General features: G+C 36.8%; 1 protein-coding gene across 1 annotated transcript in view; it reads right to left on the minus strand.

Moving 5' to 3' along the window:
• LOC144891290 (uncharacterized) overlaps positions 1–22,694 on the minus strand; it is a 981,422-nt gene that overhangs the window by 137,313 nt on the left and 821,415 nt on the right. The window lies entirely within an intron of this gene.

The following is a 22,694-nucleotide window of genomic DNA, read 5'->3' on the forward strand; positions in this document are numbered from 1 at the left end:
ACACCTCAATTTTTCCAGTTTTTATCGAAATTTACACAGTTTAATGTCTCGATGTACTCTGAAATTAAGCACAGAACAAATAAACAATTGGAGATAAAAAAGAAATCATAGAATCATTTTGTTTAACAAAACTTAATTTTAATTTTTGGCTCAGCAAAGTAGCCACCTTTTGCAGATATAACGGCCGAACACACTCGTGGCATTCTTTCTACATAAGACCTTCTTCCAGTCTTCAGATGGCAAAATAAGAAAAAGAGGCTTGCCTGGGCCATGAATCACCGCCAGTGGACTACTGAAGACTGGAAGAAGGTCTTATGGACCGATGAATCAAAATTTTAAATCTTTGGTTCATCACGCAGGGTTTTTGTACGCCGTCGAGTAGGCGAAAGGATGGTTCCTCAGTGTGTGACACCAACTTTCAAACATGGAGGAGGAAGCGTGATGGTCTGGGGCTCTTTTGCTGGATCCAGAGTCGGCGACTTGCACAGAGTGACTGGCACCCTGAACCAAAAGGGCTACCACAGCATTTTGCAGCGCCATGCAATATCAGTAGTGTAATAATGTTGCTTCTGGGACACCTCCGTTTAACATGTGAAATCCCTATCTAATGTCATTTACCCCCTTGTCTTTTTCAAAAATCATAAACACCTCTATTTCTCCCACCCTCATCTTTATGAACCTTTTGTCTGTAGTACCTATCCTTAATGTTGTTCATTAGACCACTCAAACACTACAAATATTTGTTTTCTCTTATAGACCTATCATCCTTCTTCTACATATCATCTGGCAGATTAATCTTTGACCCATTCACTTCCATATTGCCCCTAAAGACCTCTATTTCTCTCACCCTGTTCTTTACGAACCTTCTAACCTTTTGACATGCTATCCTTATTCATTAGACCACTTAAACACCTGTGATCCTTCTGACCTTATGAACCTTTTAACCTTTTACTCTTAATATCATCTGGTGAATATAACCCACTCAAACAACGACCCTACAAATATTTGTTTATGCGTGGGAAATAATTTAATTCTCTTGCCACTCTCTTCACCATCTAATATATTAACAAAAAATATGTTTGAGTTTGGTTCTTTATTAAGATATTTTAACTGAGCTAAGATAAAATGGTAAACCTCCCTCAATGTTCTTGTTTGAGCACCTCCAGTGCCACTTACCATTTTAAAATTAAAGTATATATTTTCCTGACAACCATCAAAGTTTTCCGTCCACTCAAAAATATTTCCATCTTTTTTACCCAATTCACCGGTATTTAAATTAATTCTCTTATTTGTTTTGTGAATTTTTTTACCAGTTGCCTTTTCAATTATACCTATTTGATATTTTTCACATTCATTATGTTTTCCATTTATATACCAAGGTTGATTACACCTCCACTCTTTAGTCTGGTTGATACTTGGTTCTATCATTTATATAATAGTAAAAAAGGCGGCGGTAGCCCGTTAAAATCCCCAACCCCCCCCCCCCCCCTTTTTAACTTATCACTTATATATATCTTATCACTTATATATATCTTATCACTTATGTATATCTTATCACTTATATATATCTTATCACTTATATATATATCTTATCACTTATATACTTATATAACCATAAGGGAGACTATCAATTCCATTTTCTAAAATAAACCTCTTATCATCAAAAGCCCCCAATGCTTTCTTATTTATCTCTTCTGAATATAATTGATGTTTATAACTTCTTATTCCATTAATCTTTCTAAACTCTTCTTTCTTTGTTGTTAAACAGTTATAATAATCCTTAAAGTTTATTGTTTCTTTAATAACATTTTTCTTTACACCTTTTAACTTCTTATCAGTCTTTTCAACGTTATTCACAATGTATTTATAAGCATAAGCCTTTGACCTCAATCCCACAAATTCACTCATAACATTTCCTCCTAATTCATCCTTGAACTTTCCAATCACCTTTTTATTTTTAGAAGAGAACAACTCACTCTCTGGACTGTAATTACTCGTGTCATAGATATTAATGTCTCTTTTCATGTCTGAATAAACATCGTTGGTATTAATTTTCAAAATAAAACTATCTGTATCCATATAAAGTAGATTAACATCATTTTGATATTTCTTCCTCAAGTTATTATAAAAGTAATCATACATTAATGACTTTGATAAATCAAGAATTGTTGTTCCAATATAAATAGGTTTGTTCATTTCAATACTCTCTTTAATCAAATGGATCGCACAAAAGTTCTCAGTAAAGACCTCAGCTCGAGTAAAACTCGGTCTATTAATTAATTTTGATGCTTGTTCCCAAGATGTTGATAGTCTGATATTTTGTCTTTTCCTCACATTCTCCATAGTCTTACCAAAGACCGCATTATTCATCAATTTATAAAAGTCTTTCTCAAAATCTGTTTTTGACTCTGTTCTTCTTTGTGTATTAAAATCAATGTACCCCTTTAACCAATGACTTTGATTGAACTTTAGAACCCTATGGATCTTCTCTACTCTTAGACCTTTTGATAAATATTGTCGCAAATTTCTTTGGTGTAGAACATAATTTTTCTTGTTATATAATGTAGTAAGTAATTTTTCTGTTGATTCACCTATATCAAACGATCGTTGATAATCACTCAACCATTCTTTCTTTGGACTTGCTTTCTCACAAGCAAATGGGAGATCTTTGTGTAGGTTATGGAGTTCCTCTGGATATTTTAAATCAATTTCAAAATAATAACCAACTTTTTCTTCATCCAATTCTTTTTGTGTAGAGATACATACATCTTGTAAAACGTTTTTGTAGTCTTTTTCCTTTACCCATCTAAGTTTTCCATAAGGAAGAGCCTGAGACATTGCCCAGCCATACAGGTTGTTCGCGTCATAGTACATCAAGTAAGAACTCTCTTTCATTGGATCATAATTTGGAAGATATTTGTTATTTGCTTTTGCGTATCTACTCGAGCAGACTTGTGAAATTCCACCTCTTTTTGCCTTTTCAATCATCAAAAGCATATCAACATCGGTTATCAAATCCAAATCTTGTTTTGTCATTTTCAACATCGCACTCCAGGCCAATCCAGGTGCTGTGTAGTAGTGAGCAGGATCCAATCCATATCCAGTGCGACAAACAGATCTAAAGGCTTCAAATACATCGGCCAATAAAAGCACATCAGTTTTGAGATACAAATCGTGGTACTCGCCAAGATTCTTGATGTTATATTTTTCCCAAACATTTTGTGCGTGTACATAATCTTTATCAGATATATGACTATTATTTAATTTGTTATAGAAATTTTCTTTTGAAGGAAGTTGTGTTTCATTGAATCTCTCAAATGAGTCCATATAGTCATAGGGGTAAATTCCCTTTTGTGTTAGAAAATCTTTATCTAAAAAATACTCTGAAAGACATGGAAACTCTTTTAGATTTTGAACCAAGTTAACCAATGGACTTGCCATGAATTTAAATGTATCAAGAAATCTGATATGAGTAATAGGAGATGTGTGAATTGTTTTTGTGAATGAAATGTATTTCTGATCCGTGTTTGGAATTGCTGAGATACTTCCAGAAGTCTTTGAGAGTTCCTTGATAAATAGATGTGTATCATAATGAGCGTTGTTATGAAGAAAGACAGGAATGAAAGAGGGGAGTTGATAATTAATATTACAACTTTGATGAGCCGGACCTCTATATTTACCAGTGAGATGACAATGGTCTCTAACCTTTAGACCTTTACCAATTTTCTCCTCACAAATATGACAGACATTGTTTTTTATAAATTCCCTTTTTTCTTTACTTGTTAAGGACATTGGTTTATTGGTTTCTCTCATTATCTTGGTTAATCGAACACAGTCTTTTTCTAGTCGTTTCACAAACTCCTCTGGGGTATTTGAGCCTCTATACATCTCTAACTTGTTATATTTATCACCAACGGATGATTTGATATAATAACAAAAACCACAAGGAGTATGTTTTTGATATTTATTTGTGTATGATTCTTTTGGATCTTGAGAAGCAGTATCAATTTTTTCTAAAATACTTTCAAAATCAGCATATATAACAAATGGATGTTTGATCTTTTTATTTTCATCTTTGAATGTGATCTTTGAGCCTTCTTTAGGCATATTGATTACCGTTGATTTATGTTCGCCACAATAATTTGAATGTTTATCTAATCTTTCTTGTGAATTGAAGAAGTTAAGACAACGCAAACAAATATATATTTTATTTGTTCTCTTACAGACTTGTGGTTTTATTAATTTAGCAATATCTTTGATGTATGTATAATGTGAATTTTCGTCTGAATTAAAATATAGAAGATTAATATGAGTTTGTTTACAATTGTCAGAAAGCTTTAAAACCTGAATGTTGTTTGTTTCTGTTAGACCATAAACATTAACTGATAAATTATTCATCTTTTCAAATTTAGGAATATCATTTAAAGTCATCGGAAACTTTAGATCTTTCGTATTTAATGTATTCTCATATTTTTTATAATGAGATACTCTTTCATCATGAAAATGTGGAGGATGTAAGTGTGCTAAAATAGACCAGAGAAAACATTTATTGTCTTTATTTTTGATATTGATAACTGCTTTTCTATTTTTGATAACACTGGGTAAATCAATGTAAGAAGAAGCTTTTAGAGGATCTGATTTAAGAATATGAATGTCTATGTAAATAATTTTTCCTATATTGAATCCACTTCCTACGATTGAATTATCCACATCTTGCTCTTGTTTAATAAGTTCATCATAGACTCCTGATGTTTTAAAATCTTGATATGAAGATATAAAGTGTGGCTCAGTTCTCATGTATGGTGCATCTATAACTCCTTCATCCTTTGTCATTTCTAATTTTACTCCCATATAAAATTTAAGTGGTTTCATTTCCTTTAGTGTTTTTTCAATCAACGTTTGAACAGCAGGTTTAACTATTTCTACAGCATCAACTATAGACTCTGGTTCAGGAGGTTTGAAGTTAAAGACTCTTATTTTAATATGTCCTTTGAATGCTCCATCAGAGTTTTTAGTTGTGATAAAATTTGATAAATGTAGATTTGTTTTAAGATGTATTTTGAAGCCTTTCTTGAGGATATTTTTATTACATGTAGAACAGTGTTTTGTTTCAGGTGGAAGAGGGGAAAGTTTGTTTAAAATGTTGTATGTATGTTTTGCGGTGAGAATATGTTGTTTATAATATTTTACTTCCTTCTCGCAAGTATCACAATAAACCATATTTATAGCGTGAGAAAACGTGGTGTTTTATATATATCACTGTGCTTAAAATAAAACACTTTTGAGCTTTACAGCTCCGTTTTATATATATCGCTGTGCTTAAACTAAAACACTTTTTCACTCAGAATCATCTAAGTCATAACTATCACATGAATACTCAGAATCATACTCAGAGTCATCAATAAAGCTACTCTCATAACTATCATTTGAGCACAAACTATTAGTATCATAACTATCATCTGTGTTCAATGAAATACTATCATCACCATCGTCCAAGTTCAATGAAATACTATCATCACTATCGTCTGAGTTCAATGAAATAGTAAAATCTTCACTGCTGTATTGACTCATATTTAATTAGCAAGAAAAATATTCCCATCAATATCTATATACTTTCTTTCATTAACAGATTCAATCTCTACAATTTTTATATCAAAAGTTATCTTTAAATAATCTCTAACTATCATAGAACGAAATGACATTTCACCAGAAATATTAACATCATTCATTTTACTTAGATCTACACCCTTTGGATTATTAAAGAAAATACAAATGTCTCCTCTAGAATTATTAATGGTCTTATCATTCTTTTTCAAAGTATCGTGGTCAATCACTTTTTCAAGCTTTGAATAAATTGCCAGGAGTAGAGGAGAAACTTTTGTTAGATTTACTTTAATGGATGTCTTTCCAGGTATAGTTAGAGCTCTTCCTTTAAATGAAATAGAGGGGCTCATGTTATTTTCCATAACTGGTTTTACCCAAAAATTTCCATATTTATCTTTGTTCAATTTAACATCTTTGACATATTTTTCTATATCTTCCACCGAAGTAGAGATTGATTGAAATTTGTCTTTTGTGCTTTGAAACATTGTATTTATTAATGAATAAACTTGCGTTTAGTTTAAGTAAAAATTTACCACATAAATATGATAAGTTCTGAAGGATATTTAGAATTTCCAGACTCTCCATATGATAAATTAGAGAATTGTCCGGCTTGTGATAGAGTGGGGCTTAATGATGAGGATTCATATAAACAATGTATTTTCTGTGATTTAATTTTAATTAATGATAATAAGAAATATAAAAAAATATATAACTCTTTTAAATTAGAACCAAAAATGAATTACTTTACAAGATTAATAAGAGAGATGAATGTTAAGTATTGTGATGATAATACACCATTTCTTTCAAGGGAAGAGACTAATTGTATTGAGGAAATGTATAAGGGTTTAATGATATTTATTATTCAAAATAATTTTAATGGAAATGTTAATACAAGATACTATATAAATAAAATAATGGATTATTTTGAAATTAAACCCGAACTCAGGATAAAATATAGAGTTTCTCAAATAGCTCAAAAAAAGTTGGATAACTTGTTTTCCAAATATATAAATGAATGATTTTTTACCCGTTTGGGAAAATAAGATAAAATTTAATAACCATAAAAACATTCCAAATTCATTGAGATGTCTAATAGTTGGTTCAAGCGGATGTGGAAAAACCTGTTTACTTTTAAAGATGCTCCTTGGTTCTAATTTTTTAGATTATGATAATTTAATAATTTTTACAAAGTCAAGTTTTCAACCCGAGTATCAACTACTCTCACAGGGTTTTAATGCGGGTCTTAAAAAGGAAGACATTATCGGTTTATTTAAACTTCAAAACAAACTAAATGATTATAATATTGATGATATAATACAATTATTTTGTGATACACAGAAATCAAAATCGAAACCCATAACTTGTATTCTCAGTGATAATACGGATGATATACCTTCACCTCAAGATTTAGATAAATCAAAAAAGAACCTTGTCATCTTTGATGATTGTGTTAATGAGAGAAACCAAACAGTAATGGATAGCTACTATACAAGAGGGAGACATTCTTCTTGTAATTGTATATATCTTAGTCAATCATATTTTCAACTCCCTCGACGCTCAATAAGAAACAATGCCAATACTTTTATTTTATTTAAGTTAAATTCAATAGATGTAAATAATTTTTGGAGAGATAATTGCTCTACGTTATGTAGTAAAAAAGAATTTGAAAATTATATGAAACACACGATTGGAAAATATAAATATATTGTTGTGAAACAAGATGAGATACTAAATGATATTTTTCAATAAATAAATACAGAAAATGAATACTGAAGAAAGAGAAAGAAAGTTTAAGGAACATCAACAATTAGTTTCAAAAGTTGTTAAACAACAGGAAGAGATAAAGAAGAAACGGAGACAGAAACTAACTGGTGAAGAAGCCTTTGAAAGAAAACAAGAGAAATTCTTTAAACCACTTTTGAAAACTCAACACCCTACAGTTCCCACGGTAGAATTTACTCCGAAAAAACTTCAAATGCTCAAAGATTTTAGTCAGATAACAAAACAAGAACTTGGTGAATTAGAATATGATGACGAGGGATTATTTCGGAAACTTGAGCAGGTAAATCAACCCCCTAATTATGTTGTGGAAGCTCTTCAAAACAATGAATATTCTGCGGGTTCAAAAACCAGAGCAGGTCTCATTCCAACAGAAGAACCAGCAGTGTTTCATCTTGTGGAAGAAAAGGTATTGATATTTAATGATGAATTGATGTTCTTGAGTTCTACTCAACCAAATGTTAAATTAACTCCAAGATTAATGTTTCTTCTAACAAACCCCGGATTCAGCGGTTCAAAATATTTTGAGGAACCACTTGATATGGAAAGAGAGGAAGATAGGGTATATATTGAGTTGTTAAATACACTTGATTATGGAGTTTCTGTTGCTGGTAAAAGTTAGAAGAATGAGAAGGAGAAACATATTATTGATGCTTTAAGTAAGCTTGGTTCGGGTGTTAGTTTTCTTCCAAATGACCCATCACAATTAGTTAATAGGCTATTATTGTTATTAGGTAGTAAGAAGGCTGGAAACAACAATTGTTTTAATGAATCCTCAGCCATTTTAGATCAGTTGATGAACATGAAAATAATTAATAAATGTCAATACAAAGATATTTTATTAGATATTAAATAAGATGAGAAGCACAATTCTTAGTTTTAATTTCACAACGAGCGATTACACAGCTTCATTCCCTTACCCACTACAACTTGACCCCCTTACCTCATATGAGGCATCTTTGTTGTCAATGGAAACTTACAATACCCTTTTTAATATCACAGAGAAAAACAACAAGTTTAGTTATAATCCAGGCACTGCCTACAAAACTATAACTGTTTCACCTGGAGCTTACGAGATTTCTCAAATATCTTCAGAAGTCTCTCGCCTTATGAAAGAAAAAGGTGATGAACCAAAAAATATTGTAATAGATATTCAAACACACACTTCAAAATCAACTATTAAACTGAAAAATAATTATAAAGTTGATTTCACGATTGAAAATTCGTTCAGAGAGCTATTGGGTTTCTCTTCAAAAAAGATTGAAAATAACGGGACGTTTTACAGTGATAATGTTATCCAAATATCCTCCGGTATAAATTCAGTATTAATTCATTGTGATTTGATTGATGGTGCTTATAACGATGGAATAAGAACAAATACAATATTTTCATTCAGTGCATACTCAACCCCGATTGGTTATAAATTTAATATGGAACCAAAAAATCTTGTCTATTTACCTGTGTCAGGAAAAACCATATACAGAGTAAATTTTAGGATAACCGACCAAGATAATCGTATGATATCCTTTAATGATGAAATTATATCCATCAGAATTCACCTACGTGAAGTTTTTCAATAAATAAATAATGGTTATTGTAAGAAAACACGAGTTGGGAAAATATAAAATAATTACAGGGGAGGGCATGTTCCTTTCACCAGACTATACAAGGTATGTGGGTAAAGGATATTATAAACCTAAGAGACAACGGGGTGTGGGTCATCAATTTCGAAATAAAGGAGATGGGATAATTGATACTCTAATGGGTATTGGTTCAACCATTCTTAAACATAAAGACCTAATTGGTTCAACTGCTTCTCTCATGGGAAATGTAGCAGGTGTTGTAAAGAGTATAAAAGATGCTCAAAAGGAGTCCCATAAATTACAAGCAATCAAAGAAATAAAAAAAGGTAAAACTCAACTATCTTCACAAGAACGACAAAAAATCATTAAAATACTTGGGTCAGGGTTTCAACAATTTTAATGCTATATAAATACAAGTATGGAAGCGATTGATAGTATCTATGATTTGGATGATACGATTATCATTTCAAACTCCACTAAAAAGGAAGACTATTTTAAGGTAAATGCTATAACAGGAACAGACTGGAATTCAAACGGAACAAAAAGTTTTGAAATAAATAATCAACAAACTTACTTGAATATAGCTGATAGTTTCTTGCTGTGTAAATTTAAATTCACTAAGGCTGCGAATAATACTAATGCTACACTCGTAAATGATTTCTTCTGGAAAATGTTTGACAGTGTCCGCCTGTATATTGGAACACAAGAGGTTGAAGCGGTTGATTATGTCTCTGCTACATCTGAAATGATGAAATTTACACTATATTCGTTTAGTGATAGAATGGGTAAGGGAGCTGTTGAGGGTTTTATTCCTGATATGTCAACGGGTACAAACGCAGACCCTGGTTATAGTCAAAGGAAGTCAATGTATAATGATGACGCAAAAGCTGAGAATAGTTTTACCGTAGCAGTACCTCTGAAAGGTATATTTGGATTTTGTGATTATGATAAAGTTTTGTATGGGCTTAAAATTAGATTTCAACTACAAAGGAATGATAATGTAAATAGATTGCTTTTTGGGGATGAAAATGCTTTTGGAGAAAATAATAAATTTGTTATTAATGATTTGTGTTGGTATATCAATGAATATACTCCTAATCTTAAAACGGAGGAGATGTTAAATAGAAGACTTAACTCAAAGAAACCGCTAAATGTATCATACCTTAAAAGAAGATGTCAACACGTTAAACTGGAACACACTACCTACACTTGGAATTTGGGTGTTCTTGAAGGAAAGCCACGATACCTATGGCTCATTTTTAAAAAACCAGATGGAGAGGAGGGTACTAATAAGAATAATGCGCTGAGTGATAATGCTAAGGTGAAACAACTTCGGGTTTCTCTTGATGGCACATTTTATCCGCGAGATAGATTGGAAATTGATTGGGAAAAAAATGATTATGCGGAAGCCTACAAGTCCTACCAAAAAGTGTGTGAAAGTAATGGTAATAATGATCCTATTTTGGATATGGTTGCATTTAAAGGTTTATATACAATCTACGCAATTGACCTGAGTTCTCAAAAGGAAACTATAAAGTCTAATCGAGTGGATACTTCTCTATACATTGAAAGAGGGGAGAATGAAGAAGTTGATGCTTATTGTTTGCTTTTGGAGGAAACAGAATTACAGATTAATACAGATAATGGTGTTATGATTAATATCACATAGGTTTTTTCTCATAAATAAATGGTAGGGGTATATGTTAATCAAATCAATCTTAATAAATTAACATCTTGTATTCAAAATCAAAAGCCTTGTATTATTAATGTTAATACAATTCAAAGAAAAGGAGCTGTAAGAATTGATGTTTTACTCACACACACACAAGTAAAAACACTAAATGATGTTGGATCACTTAAAATTAAAATGACGAAACCTATGTTAAAGAAATATTCAATAGACGAGTCAAGAGGAGGATTTCTCCCGTTTCTAATTCCTTTATTTGCTGGTTTAAGTGCGGCGGGAGCATTGACTGGTGGTATTTCAGCAGCGGTAAAAACTGCTAACGAAAGGAAGGCACAACTAAAAGCTCAAAAAGAATTGGAAAGACATAACAAGGAGTTGGAGAAACAAATTAGTGGAAGTGGTGTAATTGTAGATTTTGCTCAAAAACTTGAAAGTCTACCTGATAAAGCTAGATTGTTGGTTGGTGATATGCTTTCCTCTATCGCTCAAGCGGGTGTTAAACTAACTAAACGGGGTAATGGATTGTATCTTTCTCATAAATAAATGGATAAATGGTTTAAACAATTTGGAAAGAATACAACGTCAAATATAGAACTAGCCAAGTATTGTAAAACACTAAAAATTGATAATGTGGTAATCTGTATGAGAGATGAATTAATACATATAAATAAGAATACAAAGAATATTATTATGAATTTAGACACACAGAATGGTTCTCATTGGGTTTGTATTCATAATAGTCAGGATAAATATTATTTTGATAGTTATGGTATGCCACCACCTGTTGAAGTAATACAATTCTTACAGAATGGTGTTTATCAAACATTTCAAGTTCAAGAAATTAATTCTAAATGTTGTGGTCAATTATGTTTATATGTATTATTTCAACTCAACAATAATGAAAATTTTTATGATATCATTTTTAATCTAATATAAATGACTTATGTTGGAAAAGATGGTTCTATCTTTGGAAAATCCTCTCAGGATATTGATTTATCAAATTATTATACAAAGGCACAGGCTGAACGACAAAAATATAGTGTAAGTAAAAATATTAATATGAAGAATACTTATAAATTAATCAATTATCCAAACCCTACAGATGCGAATGACTTAATTAGATTAAGTGATTTATCACAATATATATTTTTAAAGAAAACAGCACGTTTTGTGAAAGAAGTAAAATTTACAACCACAACACCTGGTTATACTGACCATACACCTTTCCTCATTGAATTTAACTACCTGCTTACAATTGAATTTTATAAAGAAGGACATTTAGTTAATATGCGAATTAATAAATGGGGGTATGATATGCCTGATTTAGGGTATAATTGGTCTTTTTCAATAAACATAGAAGACCTACATGATTTAAATCAGTCTCGTAAAGAAGAATATTATCCACTTGGTGAGGATAAGGATTTATGTGGAAGTACAATTAGTAAACAACAAATACGTGATTTTAAGAAAAGAAAAATATATGATAGTATAGCGATGGTTCGCATGACAAAGAAGGAAGGTAATGAGATAAGGATAGAAAGCCGAGGAATACAAACCGATTTGGTAGTGGGAAGATGGGGTGGTATTACCTGTCATAATATTAATCTCACATATATTTCTGATACATAAATGGCAGGAAGAAGACTACAAGAGAATTATAATTTTTGTATTCAAGGATACCTACAAGAAAAGGGTGCTCGGTATTACATACCTTATGATTTGGAGCATATACATGGGAATTTTGTCATTAAAAACTGGCCTTATACTGATATTGTTAAACCCACAAATAGAGACTTGTTTAAAATATTAAATAAAAATGAACTTCTCAAAGTTATGAAATATAAAACTCTTTTAGAAATCGTCAACAAATCTTATTGGTATCCTATTATGAGAAAAATAATTATAGATACAAGAATATCTCAAAATCCAGATGAGTATATGTATAATATTCTTTGGGGTTCAAACTCAAGGGTAGCAAGGGATGAGGAAGGAGTTGAAGAAGAGAAGGAGGAAAGAGAGAAAAAGGAGAAGGAGGAAAGGGAGAGGGAGGAGAAGGAGGAGAGGGAGAAAAAGGAGGAGAAGGAGGAGAGGGAGAAAAATGAGAAGGAGGAAAGGGAGAAAAGGGAGAAGGAGGAAAGGGAGAAAAGGGAGAAAAAGGAGAAGGAGGAGAGGGAGAAAATGGAGGAGGAGGAGAGGGAGCAAAGAGAGAGGGAGGAAAAATATAAAAAGATGGAAATCATTGAGATTCATAAAAGATTGAGTGTATTAAAGCAAATAAATCAATCTCAACGCACCGAAGAGGAAATTAAAGAATTAACAACTCTTATGAAGATAATGGTTTCAAAAATAAGAACGTCAATGTCTTCAATTTCAGGGAGGAGATTTAAACGAGAAAGTGGTGAAGAAGAAGAAGAAGAAGAAGGAAAAGATTATGTGATTGATGATGTTGGTGTCATTGACTTTAGTTAGTTTTTATTTGTAAATAAATGGAGGAGAGAGTGAAGGCGTTCCTTAGGATTCTTTATGTTTTAAAAATAAAGATTGAAATGTATATGTTGAAAACCAAAAAGGTTTTGATACTCTGTCGGAATTTTTCTGATAAATAAATATGAGTTATTGTCTCAAATGTAAAAAGAAAACTAAATCTAAAAATATCTCTTATGTTAAAGCTAAAAATATTAGAGTTTATCAAAAAGGAATATGTCAAGTATGTGGCTCTAAAAAGTGCCAATTCATCTCTCCTAAAAGAGGAGGAGACATACAAAAGTTTCTGTCAGGAAGTAAATTTACAACAACTGGAATTCCAGGGGAATTACACCTTCCAGGGTATTCTTTCTGTGGTCCAGGAACAAACTTGGATAAAAGATTAGATGAGGCTGACAATCCTAAACCTTGGTCTAAACCTACAAATAGGGTTGACGAAGTGTGTATGAAGCATGATATTGCTTATGGGAAAACCACTACGTTGACTGAAAAACATAAAGCCGACAGCGAAATGTTGTATAATTTGTCTTTGATACAAAATCCAACGTTGAGAGAGAAAGTTGATAGGTTTATTGTGAGAAATTTGATAAATGCTAAATTGAAACTTGGTCTTGGTTATTCCTCAAAAAACTATTAGGCTCTAATGATGTCATCAAGACTGAGGAGCTTTTGGCTGAAGAATTACACAAACCTATAATCACAAAGTTTAAAAGAAGGAAGGTTTATTCTAAATACACTGACCACATATGGTCCGCTGATTTAATTGAATTGAATAATGACAGGGGATACAGGTATGCTTTAACCGTTATTGATTTGAGGAGTAGATTTGCCTGGGTTGTCCCTTTAAAAAATAAAAGGGGTGATACTTTAATGTTAGCCTTTAAGCTAATATTTGATCGGGATAAAAGGAAACCAAAGAAGTTATGGACTGATGAGGGAACAGAGTTCTATAACAAAATATTCATGAAATTTCTTAAGGGGAAGGGTATTAAATTATACAGCACCTTTAATGAAGGAAAGGCAGTTGTTATTGAGCGTTTTAATCGTACTTTAAAAGAGAAATTATATAAAAAATTCACACAACTCGGTTCTCAAAAATGGGTGTATTTAATTCAGGATATTGTAGATAATTACAATAATACAGTTCATTCATCAACACAATCAAAACCATCAGAAACATTTACAAAATTAGAATATGAAAAGGAGATTAATTTGAGAAAGCCCAAGTTTAAAGTTGGTGATATTGTAAGAATATACAAATGGAAAAGTCATTTTGAGAAAGGTTATACACAAAAATGGACTCGTGAATTATTTAAAATCATTGATGTAATGGATACAGTCCCTTGGACCTACAAATTATATGATTTAAATGGAGAAGAAATCTTGGGTTCATTTTACTCACAAGAATTACAAAAAACACAAGTAAGCAGCTAATACCCTTGAAAATAATAAATAAATAAATAAAATGTAATGGGGATACGTTTTTAAATCTGTGAACCCCAAACACAGAATCCCACAACTTTTTAGTTGGGGCTTAACTTTTGTGTGTGTATAATGGGGATACGTTTTTAAATCTGTGAACCCCAAACACAGAATCCCACAACTTTTTAGTTGGGGCTTAACTTTTGTGTGTGTATAATGGGGATACGTTTTTAAATCTGTGAACCCCAAACACAGAATCCCACAACTTTTTAGTTGGGGCTTAACTTTTGTGTGTGTATAATGGGGATACGTTTTTAAATCTGTGAACCCCAAACACAGAATCCCACAACTTTTTAGTTGGGGCTTAACTTTTGTGTGTGTATAATGGGGATACGTTTTTAAATCTGTGAACCCCAAACACAGAATCCCACAACTTTTTAGTTGGGGCTTAACTTTTGTGTATGTGTGAGTGAGTCATAATAATATACAAACCCTAACCCAACCCCATCCCTAACCCAAACCCATCCCTAACCCAACCCATCCCTAACCCAACCCCATCCCTAACCCAACCCCATCCCTAACCCAACCCCATCCCTAACCCAACCCCATCCCTAACCCAACCCCATCCCTAACCCAACCCCAACCCTAACCCAACCCCATCCCTAACCCAACCCCATCCCTAACCCAACCCATCCCTAACCCTCACATTCAAAATCCCAACCCTAACCCAATCCCATCCCTAACCCAACCCCAACCCATCCCTAACCCTCACATTCAAAATCCCAACCCTAACCCAACCCATCCCTAACCCAACCCCATCCCTAACCCAACCCCAACCCTAACCCTCACATTCAAAATCCCAACCCTAACCCAACCCCATCCCTAACCCTCACATTCAAAATCCCACCCAAACCCTAACATAATCTTTCTTTTCTTCTTTTTTAAATACGTATTTCTTTTTTTTTTTTTCCTCTTCCTCCAATTCTGTCTTTCAAGGCTTTTAAGTTTGAAGAAGTAGAAATGGGAAGAAAGAATTTTCCAGCATTTTCTTCCTCGAACTTTCTTGATATTGCTTAAATCAAGCGTCATTAAATAAAGAACATTGTTCATTGCTTTAGAATCCAAAGAGTCTCCAAGAGGAACCCCACAGGTAGAGTCTCCAAAATAAAACCAACTTTCCAAGTTCCCAAGGTATAACCACATTCCTGTTGAGCCTCCAAGATAGGTATCACATTCCGAGTCATCAAAACAAAACCCCCATTCCGAGTCTCCAAAAATATAACCATCTTTCCAAGTCCCCAAGGTAAAACCACAATTTTCAGAAATATTGGGGGTTTCCGTGATAAGTCTCACATAGTATAACTGCGGACCATCAGGGAAAACTTCCCTTTCCCAATTTTTTAGGGTTTCTATGATGTGTCTCACATAGTATAACTGCGGACCATCAGGGAGAATTCCCATTTCACAATTTTTTAGGGTTTCTATGATGTGTCTCACATAGTATAACTGCGGACCATCAGGGAGAACTCTCCTTGCCCAATTTTTTAGGGTTTCTATGATGTGTCTCACATAGTATAACTGCGGACCATCAGGGAGAACTCTCCTTGCCCAATTTTTTAGGGTTTCTATGATGTGTCTCACATAGTATAACTGCGGACCATCAGGGAGAACTCTCCTTGCCCAATTTTTTAGGGTTTCTATGATGTGTCTCACATAGTATAACTGCGGACCATCAGGGAGAACTCTCCTTGCCCAATTTTTTAGGGTTTCTATGATGTGTCTCACATAGTATAACTGCGGACCATCAGGGAGAACTCTCCTTTCCCAATTTTCAGAAATTTGTGGGTCTCCAATGTATGACTTGTATTCTGGCTCATCAAGGTAGAACTTGTTCAGTGGGTTTTGTTTTGATAACTCACAACAAGTATCATCATGGTAAAACTCTTTTTCAGGATTTTGTGGATCTCCAAGGTATAACTCTTTGGCTGGGTCATCAAGGTAGAACTCGTTCTGGGGGTCTTGGTTGTTCAAAATGTCTTCAAACAAAAAAATAACTTCATCCCAAGTTGTGTTAAAAGCAGAATTTTCATTTCGTATCTCAGATACAATTTCCTGTGAAAGAAAATAACAATGTATTAATTTAATACAATATTTTTTATTTGTATAAATCAAGCTCTATGAATATTAAAATAAACTTTGTTAACTCTTACACGAGTCTCATCTTAAAAAAAAAAAAAAATTAAATAAATAAATAAATAAATAAACAAACTTACCTCCATTGATAAGAGGTTCGAGTCCAGTTCATCAATCTGAAGGTTGAGTTCTACACAGGTAGTAGGACTCCATGGAATAGCAAAGTTATCCCATTCCATTTCGGCATAGTAGTCCATTCTCAAGTGAAGCAGAAAGCGTGTTTGAAAAAGCCTGTGTGGTCGGTGCCTTTTATAAGGACTGGGTGTGTCTTCCTGTGGAAATTCCCTGGGCGTGTCTTAACTGGAAATGATGTGATGGAAATTCCCTGAAAATGATGTAATGTATTACCTGGAAATGATACAATGCTGAAGAGTTTATAAAGTGGGTGGGACTTAGCAAAAGTGGGAGGGGCTTAGCAAAAGTGGGGGGCTTGGTAAAAAGTGGGCGTGGCTTAACAAAAAGTGGGCGGGGCTTAGTAAAAATGGGCGTGGTTTACCAAAAAGTGGGCGGAGCTTACCAAAAAATGGTATGTGGCACTGGAGGTGCTCAAACAAGAACATTGAGGGAGGTTTACCATTTTATCTTAGCTCAGTTAAAATATCTTAATAAAGAACCAAACTCAAACATATTTTTTGTTAATATATTAGATGGTGAAGAGAGTGGCAAGAGAATTAAATTATTTCCCACGCATAAACAAATATTTGTAGGGTCGTTGTTTGAGTGGGTTATATTCACCAGATGATATTAAGAGTAAAAGGTTAAAAGGTTCATAAGGTCAGAAGGATCACAGGTGTTTAAGTGGTCTAATGAATAAGGATAGCATGTCAAAAGGTTAGAAGGTTCGTAAAGAACAGGGTGAGAGAAATAGAGGTCTTTAGGGGCAATATGGAAGTGAATGGGTCAAAGATTAATCTGCCAGATGATATGTAGAAGAAGGATGATAGGTCTATAAGAGAAAACAAATATTTGTAGTGTTTGAGTGGTCTAATGAACAACATTAAGGATAGGTACTACAGACAAAAGGTTCATAAAGATGAGGGTGGGAGAAATAGAGGTGTTTATGATTTTTGAAAAAGACAAGGGGGTAAATGACATTAGATAGGGATTTCACATGTTAAACGGAGGTGTCCCAGAAGCAACATTATTACACTACTAATATCCTGGTATACGCCTGGTTGGTCAGGGGTTCATCCTACAGCAAGATAATGACCCTAAACACACCTCCAGGTGATGTCAAAACTACCTTCGAGGAAAAGAACAAGACGGTAGGCTTCAAATCATGGAATGGCCAGCACAGTCTTCAGACTTAAACCCCATCGAGCTGGTTTGGGAAGAACTGGACAGAAGGGTGAAAGCAAAGCAACCTACAAGTGCAACACATTTGTGGGAACTTCTGCAACAGTGTTGGGAAGAACTTCCCGAACAATATTTGATTTCCATTGTAGAAAGAATGCCACGAGTGTGTTCGGCTGTTACATCTACAAAATGTGGTGACATTGCCGAGTCAAAATTTTAAATTAAATTTTGTTAAACAAAATGATTCTATGATTTCTTTTTTATCTCCAATGGTTTATTTGTTCTATGCTTAATTTCGGAGTACATTGAGACATTAAACTGCGTAAATTTCAATAAAAACTGGAAAAATTGAGGTGTTCTAAAACTCTTGACCTGTAGTATATTGTTGCAGTTTTTAGAACCTTCACTTTATCAAATTTAGTATTTAAATCCCTTATAAATAACCCCTGTGTACATTCCCCTTTAATTGGCTGTTAATTGAAATGAGTGCACCTTAGTTAGTCCATGTACAAGCACGTAGCCAATCATAGAACCTCTCTATCCCAGCACGGATTTTGAGTTATATCGTTATTCTGTGTTCTAGTTAAGGCTATGTTCCCACTAGTCGATCTTACGTTGCACCAAATCAAATAAGAGAGATCCGCCTTTCGATTGCCCCAAAGCCTACATTGCCAGCAGCATGCGCCTACATTTCCAACAGCATTCGCCTCCATTGTGCACGTGGTCAGCTCGAAGAAGAAGGGCGTTGCCCGCCCATCGTCATCAGAAGGTGGAGCCAGAAAGCCCTTGCCGACCAACGAAGAATCGGTGGGCATGGCTTGGTAGGGCATGACCAGAAAGATCGAGCAGGTTCGTGAAGATTCCAGGGCGTGGCTCTATAACCCGTTACGGGAAGCCCCCACCGCGAGATGAGTGAGGGAGCACGCATTGAGAACGCATGAGGACGTGAGCGCATGAGGCAGAGTTTTTGAGGGAGGTGCGCTGGACAAGTTCTGTGGAGTGAGGTACGAGAGAGAGACGCTGCTTCAAACAGCCCTGCCGCGCGCAACTTTGACGCGCTGCCGCGAAGCAACGCCGCCGTGTGAACCAGAGTGCGGGGAGTCGGCGGCTGCTCACCTCCAGCCCTGCTGTTTGCACGGACCTGAACCTCATCCTTCCAGCCCTGCCGTTTGCACGGACCTGAACCTCATCCTTCCAGCCCTGTGGTCCCACCTTCTCATCCCTCCATCTAATTCCTGCCTGCAATTTCCCTATTCGTGTGAGTCTGTTTGTGTTGTCCTGTCTGGGTATAAGTAAGACTGTCTAAGCTAAGGATTGCACTGTGTATCTGCTCCTTCTGTAATTGACCTTCATTGCCTCTCTTCTTTGGTTTGTGTAAATAGTAGTTAATAAATATCCCTGTTATTTCTTACCTTTGGCTTCTTCTTTCTCATCCGATCGCTTTCGTCCTGTCCCCTATTGAATATACGTGGCACGATTTGGCAGAACCGCTCAGAATCGGGTTAGTACTTGTTAACGGCTCGGATTTCGGATTACTAAACCGCTCGGCAAACTCCATCTTGTCCGGGATTCGAGTGGAGTTACCCACCTGACTTGTGAAGGGATTGGCGGAGGTGTACCGGAATCCCTTGACCAATCACCTCGGCCAATCCCACCCCACAGGGGAGCAGGGTAGCTTCAGGATCGGAGACGGCCAGTGCAAAATACAAGAGGGATTAACCCCCCCCCCTTTTTGGTCAGGGGAGCGCCGTCCCCGTATCTGTAACAATTGGGGTCGGGGAGTGGGATTTGGACCCGAACCAAATTTTTAAAACATCAAAAAATTTGGTCAAAATTTACGAGCGGCCGAAATTTTGTTTAACATCCAAATTAAATCGTGCCATGGATGATCAAGGCGACCGGATGCCAGTAGGGGAGCTAGAAGAGGGTTTGGAGGTAGCCCAGGACCCCAGGGATGAATGGGAAGAGGAGGAGAGCAATGAGGATGTGGTAGCGGAGATTTCAGGCGCACAAGATGGCGGCCTCGCGCACGAGGTTGCAGCAGCACCAAATGGCGCTGCGCACGTGACCGCAGCAGCCGCGCCTGCGGCGCCGATGAACTGGGACCTACTCATGCTGCAAATGCAGGCCTTCATGGTCAAGGTGGATGAGGAGATGGAAAAGACCAGGGGGCTGGGAAGCCAAATTGAGCAACTGGGAGGCCAAATGAGAGCAATGAGGGACGAAGCGAGGGGTACCAGTGAACGGTTGGGCAATCAAATTGGGGATATGGGAAATGATTGGGAAACCAAATTAGGGAGGCTAGGAAGCAAATTGGAGGGCATAAATGAGGGGTTGGCAAGGGACAAGGCCCCATATGAGGTAAAGGAGGTTGAGAGGAAGGTTGACCGCGGGTTGAGCGAAGAGGTCGCTGAGGTACGCGACGGGGTAAAGCGAGTTGAGATGCGCGGGTTGAGCGAGGCGGAGCAAAGCGCGGTTAAAATGACAGGTATAGAGATCGCGACCCGGGGTTTGGGGAAGCCGGCGACCGCTGAGGTAGAAGGAGGAATTTTAATAAAGCCAGCGGTCATCAAGGTGAATAAAGAAAAAGAAGTAGTGGGAATTGAAATTGGAGAGACCAGGGACTTAGAAGAGAACTTGCGGGGTGAAGGAATGGAAAATGTACAAAGTCTAAGTTCACATCCTGATGCCGTACTTGCTAATCCTTATAAAGATTTGCAGGTGCGCGTGGAGAGGAGGATCCCAAAGGTGAGCCATGCTGTATATGGTGCGAAAAGGTTTTTCAGAAAAGTGTTTGGCGCGAGTGGGTTTGTCGTGCGATTGGGGTCGACATGTCACCCGGGCGTTTGTGGGAGGTCCGTGGTGTGTGGTGTGAGGAAGAATGGCGCGTGTGTAAGAAAAAAAAGTGCGTCGAAGAGTGAGTGTGTTACAAAGTGTGGGAGTGATACCGAGTGCGAGAGCGAATGCACGTCGGAGGGTCTGTGTGAAATAGAGTGTACGAAGTGGGACCCGGAGAGTGAGTTGGTGGTGGAACGCGTGCGAGAGTGTACACCTGAGTTAGTGGTGGCGCGTGTGTGGGAGGGCGCACCAAAGCACGTGATCGGGTGTGCAAAAGAGTGCACACCCATGGTTGTCACAGAGGATGTGACTGAGGAGTGGGCGCGAGGAGGTGTGTTAAGTAAGTGTGCGAACAACGAGTGTGCGCAAGAAGGTGCGCGAGAGGTGTGGTGTGTTACAGGGAGTGCGGTGGTGGAATGGATGGAGTGTGTGGGATGCACGGGAGGCGCCGAGACGCCGGGTTTTGCAAGTGTGAAAGGGGTCGCGTATGCGTGTGAGCATGCGAGTAAGGCATCGACGTGGACCGGGGCAGCGTTTAGGGCGACGTTTAGCCGACGCGAGCCCTCGGTCCGTGCCGGGCTGTAGGTATTGCGGGAGCCGGCGGGGATCGATGCAGCGTCGCTTCTCTTCGGAGCGTCATGCACGATTCGGGCCGGGCCCTGCACTGAATGGTCGGTGCCTCGTCAGAGCGGTGATCGGCATGATTCCGGGGGAGGGGGACCAGGTCGGACCTTCGCCTCCTGGCGGGGACGGGGTCCCGACCGGGCGAGCTTCGGTCTTCGGGACAGAGACCGCAAGGTTCTGCGCCGCGATGGACCGTAGAGCCTCGGCCCGAGCATGCCGCCTCCCCTGAACCGAATGCCGGACGGACTCAACCTGCAGGCGACCAAACCACCCGAATTCATAACTCGGCTTTGCGAAGCCGAGTTTTAATGATGTAATGACGCACCGAGGCTCAAGTTTAATGGACTGTGAAGATGATAGTGTTTTGGATTGGGAATAGTGAAAATGATTGGCAGTAATGATTGGCAAATTTGATGGGTAAAGATGATTGACTGTAATGATTGGCAAATTTGATTGGCAGAAAATTGGATGGGCAAAATTGATAGGGGGAGATGCCCGATGTGCAAGGATGGTAAATCCACCATCCCTCACATTCCCGGGCACATGAGCACGAGTTATGGGGTTATGGCGGTGAAAACCAAGCCAGGGAGGGTTTGGATAATGTATAGGGATCTAGAGAAATGACCATAGGTGACATGAGAGTTAAGTAGCGACATGATACCTGTAGTAGGGGACGTAGGTAGATTAGCTGGTTGATAACGACGAGGGAGCGCGATAATATAAGGGGCGACGGGGAAGCGCGAGTTTTAGAAGGGCACCAGGTAGATCAGATGATGCCGTGTGTGTGTGTTGAAAGTGTATTCAGTAGCGTATTGTGAAAAGTGTGAGGTGATTGTGCATTGTATTGAATGGAATGAAGAAGCCTGGGAGGAAGGAGGGTGCAGGTGGCACCAGGTGTGTGGGCACAGGTGTGCAAATCCAGGTGAGAATGGTTGTGTGGAATAGCTGGTATGGAATACATGGAGTATGGAATGGATAGTGTGGAGTGAGTATGGTGGAAACTGTGGAGTGGAGTGGTTGGTGCGAAGGGAGTGGATGGAGAGGATGGACCCCCATCACGAATACCCGGGGAGGGTAGTTTAAGAGTTAGGTAGAGGGTATAGGTAAATTGTGGTTGGATATTGGCATCTGTGGTGCGTGTGGAAGAATGGTGTTTGGATGGGTGCATTAGTGACGTGGAAATG

Source organism: Myxine glutinosa, chromosome 1 (assembly GCF_964187855.1).
Source record: "Myxine glutinosa chromosome 1, kmMyxGlut1.1, whole genome shotgun sequence".
NCBI lineage: Eukaryota > Metazoa > Chordata > Myxini > Myxiniformes > Myxinidae > Myxine > Myxine glutinosa.